A 19,777-nucleotide genomic window follows, 5' to 3' on the forward strand; every position below is an offset into this window, starting at 1 on the left:
GAAATGTGAAGTGGTGGGCAAAAGTAGATTTTTTTGTAAAAACTTAGTTAATTAAGAACGTAGTTGTAAATTGTAATGGTGAAAAGTAGAAGTTTTTGTAAACATGCACTTGAAATCTATGGCCCTATGGGGACACAATATTTTGTGTAAGAAAATTGTTATTGCATGCATGACTATAGTTTACATCTTAATTACAAGCATATCTTACTATAACCTTTATACTTTATTTTTTCATGCAAATCTAACCAAAGAGATAGGACATACCAACCCATGTTCTTCAAGGTTGAGTCTCGTCGAAGTCATAATCCATCTTATGCATGAAATCGTTCTTCAATGGAAGGATTTCACCCTTTTCAATACAGGCAGCAGACCCTACTTTGCTTGCAACAAAGCACAACATTTGAAAACATAAATTAGCAGTTTGAAATCTAATAAAGGAACATATGTACACAAATATATATGTTGCAGACTCTAAAATTTTACCTAGTGAATCCCTTTGCTGTAATCTTACGTCAAAGGATACCAAATTCCCGATACGAAGTTTACATGGAGTGAGAACATTAGTTCTCCATATTTCCTCTAGGGTATCCGGAGCATCACTCACATTGTGCCATGTGTTTTCAATCTTAGGGGAGTGGAAAGATGGTTCTTTCCTTTTCCATGAAAGAGAGTCATATGGAGGAAGGTCTTGTGGCATTGAGTTAGGGATGAACTCGGAGTCATCATTTGACCAAGAATTTTCTTTTTTTGGACTACACATTTCTTTGTGACCTAATGTTTTGTAGTCTTCCTCACTATCATATGCCTGAGACCCACATGTTTCCCGTTTAAGCCTCTGTTGAATCCGTTCCCTTTCCACACCAGGGTGATGTACATCTTCATACTCGCAGTAAATATTACCATGAATATCTTTGAAAATACCCGTGACATTGCATTTTCTTGTGGCTTGTCTTTCCCACGCAGAAGGATCATATGGAGGGATATCTTCATACTCATAGTAAATAGTGCCATGAATGTCTTTGAAACCGCCAGTGTCATTGGTAATCCTAATTGCTCGTCTTTCCCATGAAGGGGCATATGGAGGAAGGGTGTGTGGCTTCGAATGAGGGATGGGATTTTCCTTAACAAGACTACAACTTTTTTTGTGACCTGTTGCTTTGTAGTCGTCTTCCTCCTCGTGATGATGATTGAGACAGTACACAAATTGCTTGTGATGTTGCGTTTTCTACTCATTTTTAGCACTGCTTCACGGAGAAGTCCTGAATCTACACTATAGACCAAGAGACAACAAACCACTTTTAAACACCACCTAGTAAATTTAAATAAAACAAAGTATTCAACTCATAACAATAACAATAACTTATTAATAAACCAAGAGAGAACATACAACTAAACAATTAAAAAGGAAAGTCATAAACCTATAATATTTTAATAAGGTTGTATTTGCTAGAATCCAATATAGCCTATGACTCCACACTTGATCAAATCGAAATTAACAGGGGGTTATTTAATCATGTCTAATATCATGATACCAAGAATAGATTAATGGTAGTATCTAAAAAGATACAACTAATCTTTATCATTAGGATTCCAGATTCCTACTCACTATCCACTAAGTATTTATTTAATCACACATTCACACTAGTATAAAACAAAAAACTTCATATTGGAAAATTGATGTCTATTTGTCTGAATTCCATAAGCTGAAAGAACAAATTGTAATTTCCTAAACTCAGAGTAATCATAGAACCTCAATTTATTTTCCCTATCATCCATTAAAAAAAGTCATACATCAATTTTTTATATCCTAAATTAGTACCTTGGAAGAAGCAATACTATTACAATGCTTATAATTTCATAAGCACACTACCTAACAATATTTATTCATAGTGCTACTGATTTTTACATAGTTGAAACATCAAATGACATCCAAATCGAATAAAATGCATGTCCAATCAGCTTATGAAAATGAATTTGATTCTTTCAGATTGTAGATCAAAATCAATCGCATAAAAATATTACCCTCAAATTAGTGCATAATATAATTTCCATTTCCAAGTCTAATGCATGCAAATCGCAATATAAAGAAAAAAAAATCAACTGGTTGCATCCTAATTCGAGCTAAAACATACCCAGTACTTTAAATTAGGAAGACCTTGAAGGACCAGGTCTCCATACCGTTCTTTTTCTTCGCCCACTCTTTCTCTGTCATGGTCGTCTGAGTTTGAAGAATAGAAAGAGAAATTGAAAGACTATAGTGCGAAATTGATGGAGAATTGACGAAATTACGGGAAAATCGGGCAAGATCTGAAATTTTGGATGACAGAGAAAGTGTGATAATGAAACTAGGGTTCTTCAATGTTCATGTGAAGCTCAAAGAAAATATGAGAACAATCCAGAAAATAAAAGAATCCTACAAAATAAAGTATCTCTGTTAATAAAAGGGAGGGAAAGATTAGTAATAGTAATAAATGATGTTTGGTAGTGGGTGGGTGTTTAGCAATTAATGAGGGAATTAAATTAGGGGTATAATTGTAAAAAACAATAAAGATACTTTCCTTTTATGGTGTGTTGCAAGTATTGTGATATTTCCTTTTTAGGGAAGTGTTGCAAGTAAAAAAAACGGAGGAAGTATTAATTGCAACACTTCTATATTTAAAAAAAAAAAAATCTATCATTATTTTATACTGTAAAATTTCTCTCTTTCATTAACTCCACTTTTACAAATGCTTTATTATTTCTCTTTTCTACCAACCTCACTTATATTACTTTTTTTTTTTATTTCTCTCTCCTACCAACGTCGTGTTCTATTGAGTTGTTCTGCTATGTTATGCTATTATTGAAGATATATCTTGTGAAAGATTATGTGGGAATATTTGGTAGTTATTTGGGGTTATCTTTTACACATGTATTGTTTTCTAAGCTCTAGTTACCAATGTTATGGTAATTCTAGGGTTAGCATTGTGTATATATTGTTTTCAATTCATTAATGAGAATTAAGTAGTAAGTTCATACAAATTCTACATGGTATCAGAGCCTAGTTCAATTTTAAAAAAAAAATTTTAACAATTTTTTTCGGTCAACCATGGTGGACTGCAGCAATCCGCCACCACCAGATAATGAGTACAATAGTAGTCGAGGTCCGGTGCGGGCCAGTGCTACATCGGCCAACGGTCCTAGTTTGAGTTCGACTAGCCACTTGTTTCCAAGTGAATAATGGCAGACAATTACAGGTTTAGTGGCTGATACCAAAATTTTTGAAAATTGTTTGAATAATAAGTTTGATGATACCTCTTAGGTTATTAATACAGGAGCCACGCATCATGTTACAAGAGAAAAATCTTGGCTTTTTGACACAAAGTACTTTGAATGTCCCGTAGGGTTACCAAATGGATAAACAGTGTTGACTTCACTTATCAGTTTTGTTCGTTTGTCAAACAAAACTACTCTAACTAGGGTGCTCTATGTCCCTAATTTGAGTTGTAATTTACTTTTCGTTTCGCAGCTTAATGATGAGCTTAATTGTATTGTCCAATTTAACTCTTATATGTGTGCTACACAGGATCAAACGAAAGAATTGATTGGAACGGGAGCCAGGAGGGACGGATTTACTATTTTAGCAAATCGGATTCCGTGCATCATGTGGGTGCTATTGATGCAAGGTCTAATTTGGAGCTATGGCATCATCGTATGGATCATCCTTCCAAGAAAGTAGTTCTTCCAAGAAAGTAGTTAAGTTGCTTCCTACTGTTAATTTCAAAGATAGTCTTGATAAGAGGTGTGAAGTATGTATGCGTGCTAAACATCCTAGAGATAGTTTTCCTTTGAGTGATAATAAAGCGTCTAGAATATTTGAGAAAGTTCATTGTGAGTTATAGGGTCCCACTACAAAAAAAATATCCATACAGAAATGGAATTCTAGAGACGAAATTCAATCTGTTTCAAAATCAGAGACGGAATTAAAATATCCGTCCCTAAATTAATTTAGAAGTGGAATTAAAAATCCGTTTCTAAAGTAGAGACAAAATAAAAAAAAAATCGGTCTCTAAATTAGAAACGGAATTGAAAATCCGTCCCTAAATTAAAAACGGCTTTTTTTTTCTCCGTTGCTGAATTGGAAATAGATTTTTTTACCTTGCTAAATTTAGAGACGAATTTTTTTTTTCCAGTTACTAATATGAGCGACGGATTTTTAATTCCGTCTCAAAATTATTTTCGAAACAAATTATGAAAAAATTACTTTAGAGACGAATTATGTAAACTAAAATCCGTCTCTAAACTATAGATGATCAATGTCGGAGAATCAACAATATTGCTGGAGAATACGGAAGAAGCTTGTTGTTCGTTTCGTGGTTTCGCTGCATTCTTGCTTTGAAAATAGGAGGAAGATATGATTATTGATTATGGGAGGAGATAGATTGGTCTTTAGAGTTCTAAATATCATTTTTCTTCCCTACTTTTAAGTTATTTTGTATAGCATTTATTACTCGTATTTCACGAAATACCTATGAGTTATCACTTAATTCAGCATATACTCATCAAAATTTTCAAGTTCACTATATACCCACAAAAATGTCGCCAAATGTCCTTTTTGTTAACTATGTTAGTCATTAAGACTAACTATGCATGCCACGTGGAAACATTTAATTAGTTCCTATTTAACTAATTTAATTTATAAAATAATAATTTGATTAATTATTTAAAAAATTAAAAAAAACCCACCCACCACACCCCATCCCATCCACCTCCTTGTCCTACCCTCGCTGATGCGCATTCCACCCTGATCCTCTTCGTTGGGTGCCACCTCGCTCCAACCCCCCATCGTCGCCCCTCTACTCCCTTAAACCACCATCCCCCACCCTAAAAACCCTTTCCTCCCTTGAAAAACCCTTCCTCTTTGCCCACCAGTGCCCAAACCCCCTTCTCGCACCGCCGTCAAACCCAGTTTATTATAAGACGGTCAATTTCATGGTAATCAACTTTAATATATATATATATATATATGTATGTATATATATATATATATATATATGTATGTATATATATATATATATATATATATATATATATATATATATATACATATATATATATATATATATATACATATATATATATATATATATATATATACATATATATATATATATATATATATATATATATATATGGATAACTTTAAATAATTTTAGAGTAATTTTAACACGTCTTATATTAACTTAATAAAAGTCCGTCTTAATCAAGAATTTGTGTATATTAAGGGGCTGCCAGTTGATCAATTAGATAAACATATTATGTTATCTAATGTAAATATTAGGAAAAATGAAGCATGCCAACTCAACACTAAACTCATTTTACTAAAGTAAATTTTTATACCATTTGAAGCTTCTACCAATGCAGTTTGAAGCTTTTGCCTCCATTGAAGCTTAGCTTCTTCCTCCATGGAGATGGATCCTTGAAGCTTAACCCACCATCTCCTTTACCTTATTTTTTGGCGGTTTTGTCGCCAAATTAAACGAAAACCCTAGCTATAAGAAATGGAGAAATGAAGGGCATGGTTAACCCTAAATGGTACAACCTTTCATCATCCTCCATTGATGTAGTTCGTGAGCTCAATTTGCTCTATTGCACCTGCTGATACTATTGGAGGACTTTAAATCCACCATTTTCCATTATTTAGCGTTGTTAATATATTTTATCCTCAAAATTACAAAAGTTACCCATAAACGCAAATATTGACTATAATATATTATACCCTTAGATAAACATATTTTATTTATTATGAAGATAAACTTGTATTTTTTCAATCATGAAAAGGAAGGAAAAAAAACAAAGAAACAAAGGAAAAAGAAACAAAGAAAGAAATAAAGAAAAAGGAAAAATTGTCAAAAATAATGCAACCTTTAAGTAGTCCGCCAAAAATAAGTTAACCTTTTGATTATTTCTAAATAATACAACCTTTAGAAGGTTACCGCTTTAAACAGGACATTTTACCTGCAACCTTAATGACCGGTTAACCTTTTAATTTTTTTTTTATTAAATTTGTTAAACATTTTGATTAAATAAAAAAAATTAAAAAAAATTTAAAAGTCCTCCACCAGCCACCGCTTCCATGCACTTCCGTTCTTCGACGTGCCCTACTCCCTGCCCACCGGCGCCGGCCGCGCCCAGATCCTCCCTCCAACGCTGATGCCCGACCCTTCCCCCTTATCCGAAATCCCTATCCCTATCCCTCTTCTTCTCCCTAACCCACAAAACCCCTGAAATCCATCACCCCAAAAATATATAAATCCTAGAAAAATTAACAAACCACAAAATCATCAATTCATCAATGACTAAATATAAATCCAGAAAAATCATCAAATTACAAATAAAAACCATACAAATTCAGATATATAAATTGTACCAAGAAAGAGAGAAAAACCATATGATGAAGAGATTGAAACTGAACAAGATCATGAAAATGGTGGGGTTTAACGACAAGATGATCAAAAGGCTCCAAATTAACAAAAGCCTAGAAATTGGTGAAGCTAATGGAGATGGTATTGCCAAAGTACACATCACTTGGGTTTCCCAGCAGCCCAATTGGTACGGAATCGAGGAGGGGTTGCTTATTTTGGGGAAGAAGGAAACACACAATAGGAGCAGGGCTTGGCGCTGGAGTCTGAGAGGGGGGGTATGGGCGCCGCTTGTAGGGGTTTATAGGTACTACGCAGCGGAAATAACATGAATCATATTCATAAAGCACCTAAACCAAGGATCTTTGCATAACACATAAAGAACACATAATTGTACCTTTGAAGCGTGATTCCACGTGCGATCGAGCAAGAACAAGGGGAGATAAAGAACCTCAAGCGTGATTCCTCTACTTGGTCCACGGGCACAAATTAAGACCTCCACTAATGCTAGTTAGTTGCAATTGAAACCTTCAATTGACCTTCTACGGAGAAGAGCGACATACTAACCAAGAACCACCACGAACCACCACACGCGCCACCAAGGGGTGGCCGGCCGTACGGACGTGAGGGGAGGATGAGGGCCGTGAGTTGGAGAGAGGATTAGGGTTTTGGGATTGGTTGCCTTGATGTCAAAATTCACAGTGTGTGAATTATGACTGCTTACTACAAACCCTAGGCATGGATCTTATTTATAGATCTCATCTCTAAATAAGAGCCCATGTCAAAAGCCCAAAACCTAATTCCAATCTAACTATGCTAGCCCAATCCAATTCATGATTAGTTAATTGCTCATGAGGCCCATTAATGGGCCTCTTACTTGCTTAACCCAATACCCTTGTGTGTGACCAATATAGGATCCATTCTAAAGGGCTTTGCACTATTTGACTAGCCCAAAGATCATCTCTCATAGTCTAGCAACAGAGGATGACGCCCCAATAGAATGAACTTATTATCTCCATAATAGTGATCCTTGATATATCTAGTAATTGCACTTATCGAAGACACAATTCCTTCAATCTCCCACTTGTCTGAGACAAGTGCGCAATATTCAAATTCCTTAAGTCAATATGTGTCGATTTGATAATATGATTGCATCTTATGTCGTGATCATATTAATCTACAAATTTTTCTTGAAATCTGAGTTAGAATTACAAAACAAAAGGTTACAATGTAATCCATTTGAGCACGACCATGCATTTTCTGAATTCTCCCTCTTCAAGGGGCCAAGACACATTCCTAATTAAATAGGTAGACTCAATCCAATCTTATGGCAACCAAAGCTCCCACTCAACTTCTGAAATAACCAGGAAACACCCTTTATAATCTCCAGTTACGGGCATACGTTTGAATGTACCACAGTTATAACATCCATTGAATGAGATCAATGTTCCACTCATGTCATAGGAATCCACTAATATATCCGGAAGCTCTATACTTGAACTTCAAAGTAGGTCAATAGTTCGATCATGCATCATTCATGCATATCCATGTGATTGACCGAGCATCACTACGCTCCTATAGCCCATGAAACTGCGCTATCCAATCAATCTTAACATGCTAGTCCATTATTGGAAATCATTTATGTCCAGTTTAATGATTCCGAACTAGGAACTTAAATAATATATGAATTTAGTTCACTGTGGGGTTTCATTCAAAAGGTCATCAACCTAGTGAGCCCATCAATTCATAATTATTTTGGACATTTTATTTAATCTTGAAACCACGATTAAATAAGATTGAAACTTTGTTTCAATTGATAAACATAATTCTGCAAGCTAATGTATTTACTTTTGTAATATGCTTTCTCAAAACATACACAACTAAAATTACATAACTTGCTTCAATCCAAAAACCTTAGTATGACTCTCATACCTTGGTTATGGAAGGGGTTCAGTAATTAGAGTTCATGAGACATTCTCATAAACATGAACTTTGCAATTTCTAAATCTCATAATCATTTTCATCTCCATACACTAAGAATTTTCCTTCGCCCTATCGCAAGTTATGAACTTAGGAATTTCTAATTTGTATTCCAACGTTACATTGGATTTCGATTGAAATCTATCATCACTTGTTCTTTAAAATACGTGAATCAAATAGACGAGTATAGTCCATGGCATGCATGATGCATCCTTTGCGAATTGCATAAGGATCATCACTCAAAGTCTTAATTTCATCAACCTTTCTCAAGGTATTAAATCATTAAGCAATGTGCCATGTTACATGGGATTGAAACTCCTTTCAATATAATGTTGAACCTAATAAGAATCTTATCAATATAAGCTTCTTAACCAAAAATCAAACATCCTTCGAAACCTATCTCAATAGATCTTGAATCCCAAATTTACTCATCATCCTCTTCAAGGTTTTTTTTTTTTTATTTTTTTATTTTTTTTTTTTTTATACAAAATGCATTACCCACCACTTGACTCTTCAAGCGATGAATAATTGCTCTTTATACTGGACCATGAAGACTTCATAGCTCCCACTAAACGTCTTGTACACATAAGACCTTTTCTTCATTTTACGAGAACATCAAACGATTTGATTAACTCACAAAATTAAGAACATTAACTCCTTGATGCTAACTTCAATCCATTATGGATCTTTTAGGCATCCCTAGGATTATTGGATCTCCAAACTTTTGATTGTATCATATACAAATCTTATTTCATGAACAATTTCAAGAAAGTGTTTTGAAATCCATCTACCAAATCTTATAAGGTAGAAATCACTAAATATCTTTTATAGATCTTTACAACATGTAAAGGTTTCATCGTAATCATAGTCATACTATGAATTAGTTGAATCCTTTAACAAGTCTTTGTTTTAGTTAGAAAACATTTTTCTTTCTTGTCTGTTTTGCTTATATGGGTTTCACCCAACTTAGGCAAATTATTCAAGTGTCATACGCTTGCTTACAGATTTAGAATCTATTTCAGATTTCATGGTTTTAAACCACTTGGAGTCATAACTTGTCAAATCATCTTTATTACTTGCATAATCATAATGTTCCAAAATAAATGTTTTAGAACTCTTAGTCAATATGAAATCATATTTCTTTGGCTAAGTTTACATATGCTAGTTATCATTGTGGGTGTTATGCAACAATTGAAACTCATACAACAACTTTGTTTAGTTTTCAATGAGAAACGACAATAGAGGATGTGCACTTGGAATGTACTACCTTCGACACATGGTTATTTATCCCATTACACTTAATGAGACCACGCGTTGTCATTTGTAACATGAGGTGAATCATGCTCATATTGTTGCTGTTATTCGATAACTTCTCAAATTTTTTCGAGATTTTCGAAATCACTTTTGTTGAACTCTTTCAAGGCCCTCGAACTTTTCAAGATTCTTATACTCCCACTTGCCTTTTGAGGAGGCATATTTAGCACAGGGTGAACCAACCATGGTTTTGAACCATGTTTGTTTGTTGCTTTTCTCGAACTCTTTTGAGATTTAGATTTACACTACTCCCACTTGACCTTTTGGAACAATTTCCATAAGGGCACCTACTTGAGCAACAAACATTTTGTGCTAAGTATGGTTGTGTAGTAGTACCCCGTGCTCTATGTAGGAATCGAACGTGCATCAAACAGTTTAATACATGTTTTATTCCTTGCTTTGTAGAAAGACTTAATAAGAACTTTTCTTATCCATATCACATATGAAGCCTTTGCTACATTTGATTTGACGTATGTAGTTTGTTTAGTTTTGTAGCTTTACTTAAAAGTATATCCCTTGAACAATGGTTGGAAGATAGGTAATTTACATCCATTATCAAAATATATCTCATATAGATTGATAACTTCCTTCATAAACACTTCACAAGGTTTTCTTTCGGAGTTTGTTGTAAAACGATTTTATGACTCTTGGATGTTTATCAATGTCTTGGCTTAAATTCTCATTATTACGATCATATCGCAATACTTTGAATGTGTTGCCAAGTACATGTCTTGACTTAAATTTTCACAATTACAATCATATTTTAGTGTAATCATTATCTTGTCAAGTTACTGAACTTCATACTAAAAATTTTGAACTTTTCAAAATTTTCACTCTTATGCTTCAACTAAGCACAAGTAGTGATCGTATCACAAATGAAGTTTCGTTATCCGTCTCTAGCCTTTGAACCTTTGGCTTTCTTACGTTGATATGTATTCGACCTCGAGTTCGCATCATCATTTCTCTAAATGGTGACTTTGTCAAAATTGCAAATTAGAATGATAATTACATATATCAATGGATTCATAATCCAATGATATTGAAAGTCCATCCCTTTGGATCTTCCGCATGCAATTTTCATTTTCATTTGAATTAATTGACATATTAGAGACAATATATATATATATATATATATATATATATATATATATAGAAATGGTTTAACTATTTCTATCATATAGAACTTTAAACCTATTTAGCAATTCAAAACAGATTATGACTCAATGAAGCATAGAATAACATTTATTCCACGTTTTGAATCTTCGATGTTTAGTCATTACTAACATTGAATGGTGTTTTGATAATGGCAAGAATGAATAACATTTATTTAATTCTAGCCAATACCAAGGTAAGGCGAAATATAGGTTCTACTTGTAAAGTTGCAACTTTTGCTTCCAAACTTGTAGATTCTACTTGTGAAGTAGCAACGTTTGCTTCTAAACTTGTAGATTTATTCCTCCTTTAGCTAAATTCTTCCTTTAGTTCAACCAGATTGTGCAATGAGTGATCTAAACAAGACATCATATGTCCAAGAAGTAGCAATATGCTAAATCAATTTCTATAGTATACTTCTTAAATTGGAACATTTCCATTCTTTTACCTTCCAACTATATGAGTTAGTTTCTAATCAATTGGAATTGGTCCATTTAATTTGAAACATTTGCTGTTCATAACAACTTTTAGCATATAAGTAGTTCTAGGTTTGAGAAGTAGCAACTTATTTGCATTTCTTGGCCTATAACTTCTTAATGCAATCCTCATATATTCCTAAACCTTTCCCGTTTGAGCCACTTAGAACATTTCTCTTAGGTTCAAATTGATGCTTTACTTAACTACTTTAAGCACATTTCATGATTTTTCTAGGTCTATTCAATCATTTTCATATTTGAGTTTAATCAAATATTAAACTCTATATAAAGTGGATGAAGAATAGCGTCATTTGATCAACTTTTGATCATAGAGATTTCCAATCATTTTCTTATATTCAATCGTATTGAAGATAAGAGATTTTATTGGATTTCAATTCTATACTTGTCTTTTGGAGGATTTGTACCTCCCATCTCATTATATCCCTTGAAACATTTTTCAAAATGAAGATGTGTTGGTATTTTACTCAAACATTTTGAATAAAACCAACCTTAGACATGTGGCATGAATTTCTAAAACTTGCCTTTTAGAACAATCTTAGTAAAATTGGAATATAGGTTTATGGATTATCTTGTAAACTTTTTGAGAACGTTTCTCAACTTTATTTTCAATCGAGGAGATTATATATAATAATAAAATTAGAACGACATGTTACTTATAAGTAAACGCAAAATTCAATTATGTTTATTAAATTTAAAGTACCAAAAGCGAATTAAATTGGTAACTTTAAAGCATTTATTCAATGTTAATTGATCCCAATTGAATTAAATGATTCCAAGATCCTTTATTCGTGCAATAATTAACCGGACTTTGGCCCTGCCATCAATCATTAAATTTTCAAGGTGAGTAAACTCTTTACTGATTACAACTCTTGTAATTCTTGGTTGAATAATTAACCATCACATGTTTAATTATTACCCTTAGCTTCAAGGTTCTAAACTTTATCTTTAGGTAACCTTCTTGAGTATAACCAATTAAAAGTGTAGAATTTGTCCTACCCCCACTCCCCAATGAAAAATATGATGCCCAGCTTTGGCATGACCCATCATAAATGTCAAAGGTTTCATCGGGTTTTTAATTGGAAAAGCTGCCTCAATATTACCGGGACCTAGATTTATTATGTTGTGATTAAATAGTGAACTCTAGCGCATCATCACAAAACATCAATAAAATCTAACATGCATAAAATACTGAATGCATAAATTAGACATAGCATGACCCCTAATCCAAAGAAAACTAATAAAGTAAAAAGCTCCCACTTGAATCATCATGGATCTCATCCACCTTGCTCCTTTGGGCCTTCACTTCATGGGCTTCTTGGATTATCTACAACCTGTAATTCTACTCTATTCTATCTACTACTTAAATAAAATAAAATAAAATTACAAAAATACTTTATCGGTACGTAGACCGTACTAAGATTACAAAAATACATCACGATGCGCAGATCATATTTAGCAATCTACTGGGCCATACTAGTCATTATATAGCAATAAACAACATCATATATTATAAAATTGCCACATAATAAATCACTCATCATGCTTTCCTAAACTACAACATCGAATGTTCACAATTAAGGAAACATGGCACCAAAATATCTCATATTTTAATTAATGTAATTAGATAATATCATATATTATTCATGATCATCAATAAAATATCATATATTCTAAATAAGTCATGAGATAGAATCAAATCTTATTCTAATCTTAAAAGATAAATCATATTTATCTTCAAAGATTATCCTAACAAAGTTAGGAAATTCTATCCTAATTACAAGCCAATCACAAAATTTTAAATCAATTATATCTAAAAATAATTGTGGGATAATCACATTATTTAAATCAATTATTATCCTTTTGGAATATGCTCAGAATATTCTAATCATTCTTATCCATAATTAACCACTTTAATTTAGGATAATTACCAATTTAACAACTTAAATATGGATAATATCAAATATAACAACTTTTGAATATTTGATTTTATCCTTTAATAAAAGATCTTATCCAAATAAAACCAATTTTATCTTTTAAAATAAAAGATCATATTTTCAAAATATTTTAACTTATCCAAAATAAAACTGATTTTATCCCAAAATAATTCATAATTATCTTGAAATAAATTTTCAAAAAAACCTGTTTTTTTTTTTTTTTTTGAAAAACCGTGCACCAGCCACCGTGGTGTGGCCAGCCTAAGCCGGCCACGGTGGCCGTACACCGTGAGGTGTATGCTGCACTGCAGCGGTGCACAACAGCAGCAGCGGTGCCGCGCAACCCTTGCACGGTGCTTCTGCTGCCGCCTTTGCTGACCCGACCTGCTGCCCCACCCCACCCCTCCCTCCGGACCACCTGCAGCGGCAGCCACCGTGGCTGCGCCACCCAGCCGCGGTTGCCGCTGCAATAAACCTTTTTTTTTTTTAATCAATTTTAAACAACAACTTTTGTTAAATAAAATTCATGTGGTCCATGATAAATTAAAACATAACTTATATGCTAATTCATCCAATTAAAATTAAATTCACAATCTAATTTTAAAATCTAGGGTTCTTCATGAAAATAATCCCCAATTTAATTTAACTTTTAAATCAAATCATTGATCATGCAAAATTCATAATTTATACATGAAATCAACTAGATTAAAATCATGAAGCATGAAACAATCGAAATTATTCAAAATCAAGCACAAAAAAATCAGATTTTAGGCTAACTGATACCACTGTAGGGGTTTATAGGTACTACGCAGCGGAAATAACATGAATCATATTCATAAAGCACCTAAACCAAGGATCTTTGCATAACACATAAAGAACACATAATTGTACCTTTGAAGCGTGATTCCACGTGCGATCGAGCAAGAACAAGGGGAAATAAAGAACCTCAAGCGTGATTCATCTACTTGGTCCACGGGCACAAGTTAAGACCTCCACTAATGCTAGTTAGTTGCAATTGAAACCTTCAATTGACCTTCTACGGAGAAGAGCGACATACTAACCAAGAACCACCACGAACCACCACACGCGCCACCAAGGGGTGGCCGGCCGTACGGACGTGAGGGGAGGATGAGGGCCGTGAGTTGGAGAGAGGATTAGGGTTTTGGGATTGGTTGCCTTGATGTCAAAATTCACAGTGTGTGAATTATGACTGCTTACTACAAACCCTAGGCATGGATCTTATTTATAGATCTCATCTCTAAATAAGAGCCCATGTCAAAAGCCCAAAACCTAATTCCAATCTAACTATGCTAGCCCAATCCAATTCATGATTAGTTAATTGCTCATGAGGCCCATTAATGGGCCTCTTACTTGCTTAACCCAATACCCTTGTGTGTGACCAATATAGGATCCATTCTAAAGGGCTTTGCACTATTTGACTAGCCCAAAGATCATCTCTCATAGTCTAGCAACAGAGGATGACGCCCCAATAGAATGAACTTATTATCTCCATAATAGTGATCCTTGATATATCTAGTAATTGCACTTATCGAAGACACAATTCCTTCACCGCTGGCACCGGAGGGAAGGGAGGGGGATGCTGACAGAGGGCCGGGGAAAGGGAGGCAGTGTGGTGGCCGGTTGGGGAGATGGGTAGGGGATGTTTTTATCTTAAAAATAAAAGCAAATAATTAATGTAAATAATTAAGTATAATAATCTTTTTAAAAAATCAAATTATATTGTCAAACCAATAAGATTATGACACGTGTCCCATCTAACCTGTTTATTAGGTTACTAACCGGTAATAACTTATTTTCAGCGGATACCCTCAAAAGGTTGTATTATTAAGAAATAATCAAAAGGTGGACTTGTTTTTGGCGGATCGCTCAAAGATCGTATTATTTTTAACAATTTTTCCAAAGGGCAAAAGAGTCTTCACACTGTAAATAAGCTACAGTAAAATCCAACTTCTTGATCTCTTTTAAGGTTCAATAGATTAAGGGTTTTGGTTTTGGGCTTTTATAGGGGATAAATTGGTTTTCATACTTTGACCAAAGTGATCAAAAATCTCAAACTCAAATTCTCATGGATTTGCCGATATGGGCCATTTGGCAATGTTCAAGAAACAATATAATCATGATGACAGATCTTTTTAGAATTAGCTTGATATGTATATAGTATAAAAATTGATTTTAATAATCCCTACTTTTAGTTAATTTCTATTAATAATCCCAACTTTCGATTATTCTGAAATAATACAAATATATGGTGTGTTTTCTTCTATTATATCAGATCTAATCGAACAATAACATGTTATACTAGGTTATCTGGACATGTGTCAATGCGTGATTGGTGCAAATAGTAAAAAAAAAAACCCTCAATCCAGCCCCACCGCCAATAGCCACCCTTCTCAACTCCACACTTGAAAGCACCCCCTCCCCATCGAAAACCAATCCTCTCCCCTAGCCCCACCTCGAAACCGCCCAAAAACCAACCCTAGACACTCAAAACCCCCTCAGAAACTTAGGTGAAGGGGTGAGGTTACGGTGGTTTTGGTGGAAAAGAGGGGGTGAATATGTGGGGAGGGAAAGGGGTGGAACAGTGGTGGTTTCAGGAGAAGGGAGGGGTGAATTGGTAGTTTATGGAGAAGGTGGTGGATGGGATGGGGCTACGGGTGATTTTGGAAGAAGGGGTGGTTTCTAGTGGGGCTAGGGTGGGAGAGAGGTGGGGCTATGGTACGATGGTTTGGTTTTTAATTTCTTTTTTTTTACCAATTAGCATTTAACATGTGGCAATTTTTTTTTAACCTGTCCGATCATCTGGCCTATAAAAAGAACTTGCACTCTATAAGTTGGAATCATTCTCAAATAATAAAAAATTGGGATTATTAAAATCAATTTTCCGTTTGATACGTAATTGAAGATTAAAAAAGCGCATTAAAAGGTGTAAGAAAAATATATGGATACAACAAGAAAACAAAGGAAATATGTACTTCCCTTCATTTTCGTTTGATGTATCCATTATTTGTAAACATTTGTTTGTATGAGATAAAGGTTATCTAGTAGGTTGATTAGATGTTGATTTCCAAATACAAAGTATTAAAATTTATGCTTTTATTAATACGTAAGTTACATATACTTATAACAACAAGAACACAAATTATTGGATGCGGGCACCCATACCTAAGTGTTTGTGCGGCCATTCTCCATTTTCCACTGTTTTACTTATCTGATTTTCACTTTTCTTTTCTTTAAAATTAGATAAGTGAACCTTTTTCTCTCCTCTTTCTTCCACCAATTTGCGATTTACTTGGAAGCAATTATGAGTTTGCGATTTCACACTACCAATTTTGCAATTTGCAATTTGAAATTCACGATTTGCAATTTGAAATTCACGATTTGCGATTTGAAATTCACGATTTGTGATTGCTGCTAGTAGCTGTGGGAATTGATGTGGCGAGGAGGTTGTGACTGATTGTGGAGTTTGCTTTTGGTGGTGGTACGGTGCTAGTGTGGCCGGGTGTTGCTGTTGTTGGAGTTCGGTGCTGGTGGTGGTTTGATGGTGGTTGGGTGCTCAATTGCGGGCTGTGAGGGTGTGTATGAGATGGAGTGAGGGGTGGCGTGATGTGGCGTAGGTGGAGTGAGGAGCAGGGGAAGGAGTGAGGGGTGGTGTGGGTGTTGCTGTTGTTGAAGTTCGGTGCTGGTGGTGTTTTGATGGAGTGAGTGGGTGGCGTGTGTGGCGTGAGGAGCCTAAGTTTGGTGGTGGTGGTGGTTTGATGGAGTGAGTGGGTGGCGTGGGTGGCTAAGTTGGTGTGGTTGGAATCCTAGAAGCTAAACGTTCCACAAGAAGGAGGGGATGGCGTGAGAACTGAGGATATACTACAGGAGAGAGAAAGGAAGAGAGGAAGAGGAAGAGGAAGAGGGGGAAAGAGGAGAGAGAAAGAAATATACTTATATATACTTTGTATATAAGCCAATAAAAGTAACATATTAGCTAATTAATGTCTGATATCAGTTAACATTAAGGGACATTAATAAAATGTATAAGCCAATAAAAGATATATATCATCCAACAAGATAAATACATCAGCTAACAAAAAGTACTTATTAGCCAACAAAAGCTACATATGATCAAACAAGAAGAGTATATCAGCCAATAGAAGGATCATATCAACCAACAAAAGATACATATAAGCCAACAAGAGGAGTATATCAGCCAACAAAAGGTACTTATCAGCCAACAGAAGGAACATATCAGCCAACACATAAAGCGTATCAGCCAAAAAAAGCAACAGGTAAGCCAACAAAATAAACATATTGGCTAACAAAATGAAACATATAAGCCAACAATTAAAATATACATATCAGCTAACAAAATAAATATATCAGCCAATTAAAGAAACATATAAGACAAATTATGTTTGATATCAGCCAACAAAAGGAAAAAAAAAAAATCATATCAGCTAACAAAAGGAATATATTAGCCAATCCAAAAACCATATCAGCCAATAAATGAAATATATCAGCTAACACACGAAACATACGAAGTATTAGCCAACAAGTAAAACATATCAGCCAAGCCTCCTGCACTAAATAATTGGTGCGTCCGTACGCATGCAATACCTTCTCCAATAAGAAACACTTATAAGAAGATATGGTTTCATCTAATTCGTCTCTATTAAAGATAAATAATAAGTTATCCGGGTAACATATGTCGTGGTACAAAGCAATCAACTTACATAGTAATTTAACTTAAGCTTAGCTTATGGTCATTGGCAAAATTATTACCTATCAAAAAAAATATCACAACGTATTCAAGGCTTTTATCATGGCACGAACTTTATGCTATTGGTCCAACTTAGCCTACTTAGATGTCATTATAGTATGTAGACACTACTAGATCATCACTAATGTAAGAAAACTACAACCATCTTTTTGATATGTTATAAATTATTAGATTGGATTTGCCTAATTAACTTGGCTTTCAACTCTGCAAGTATTCGTGATAATTATATGTAGGTACAATATGATGCTTAATCCTAAACTCCAACGACAATCATTCAATATGCATGACTATGGAAACTAGCGAAATCATTTGAGTATACAATAATGTGACCGATAATAATTTCTGATTTTCACTCAAGAAATTTGATTTTTATTTAAGACGAGTACAAAATAGACTTTGGGCCTTATTGGTTGGGTTTTTCTCTATTTGTGGGTTTGATTTGAATAGACAATTTAAACTTTTTTGTACATGGTTTAATGTAGATAGTCCACACTAATTTTATATGGATTGGAAAATTATTTTTTGATCCTTGTGCAAATGAGTTTTAATTGTAGCTTATTCTGATCCATGATCAATCCTAAAATTCAATTTTCTAGCCTCCTAAGGACATCTTGCAAGTATGCGTAAACAAGCTAATTTCAGAAATGCAAAACAAAACCAAAAAGATTCGTTTGTGCTGTAATAAAATGAAGAAAATGATGTCTAAGTTGGGAAGATCATTCAATTTTGGCTTTAGATTAGATGTCTGAATCATTTACTATTCCGTAAAAAAAATAGCCTTAAAAAATATTGTACAATATCAATATTTAATGTATTATTGTGTAATTAATAAAATTTAAGGGGATTCTGTAGAGAATAATTAAAACATCATAAGTGAACTCTTCACTTCACTTAAAAGTAATTTTATCCCTTCATGGGAAGCTCCTAAAGGAACTTAATAGCTGGGCTCTCCATTTACTTTCTCCTAGCTACTTGTGTAGTATATGGTGATCAAGAACACATTGCATTATTTGGCTTTTCTTCTAGACTTATGATTATTTACACTATTTCATACTATAAATTAATAGCTATAGCCTAAAAAATGGCATGCTTTGGCTCATATTTTTTAGACTTGTGATCATAAAATCAACAAATTAAAGTAAACCATATGACCACTTGCATTACCAAAAAAGTATAAAATAGATATTGGATAATCTTTTAATTTAATTTGCTAGTATGCATGAATCGATCTCGTGTAACTTTTTGACATTGCAGTAGCTTGCACCAATTATTTTTAAGTTAACATATCTAAATTAAAACACTTTTTTGTTTTTTCAATGCAAATTTAGATATTTAGTATTATTGTTTCAAAGTATTCTTAAGCAACGAAGAATTATTTTGAGTGCTCAACCAACAAATTGATGTTAATATAAAACTAGATATTTCCTAAATAATTACTTGTATCATAATTATAGAAAATAAGATTATTGAAGTTGAGTAGGTGAATATATATTGATGTTAATATGAGTACTATACAAATTAACTACACAATAGTTCTAGCTTTGTAGTAAATATAGTCCACACAACATTATACAGATATCGATTATGTAACACTTTATAAATTTTTCTTTTATGTAACTTGAATAACTAAACTCGTTGTATACAATGCATTTACCTTCTACTAAATCTTGCCACAATAATAACGTCCTAATCTCTTTTGTCCCCTCATCGCGATTT

This window comes from Chenopodium album, chromosome 10, assembly GCF_948465745.1.
Source record: "Chenopodium album chromosome 10, dcCheAlbu1.1, whole genome shotgun sequence".
Lineage (NCBI taxonomy): Eukaryota > Viridiplantae > Streptophyta > Magnoliopsida > Caryophyllales > Amaranthaceae > Chenopodium > Chenopodium album.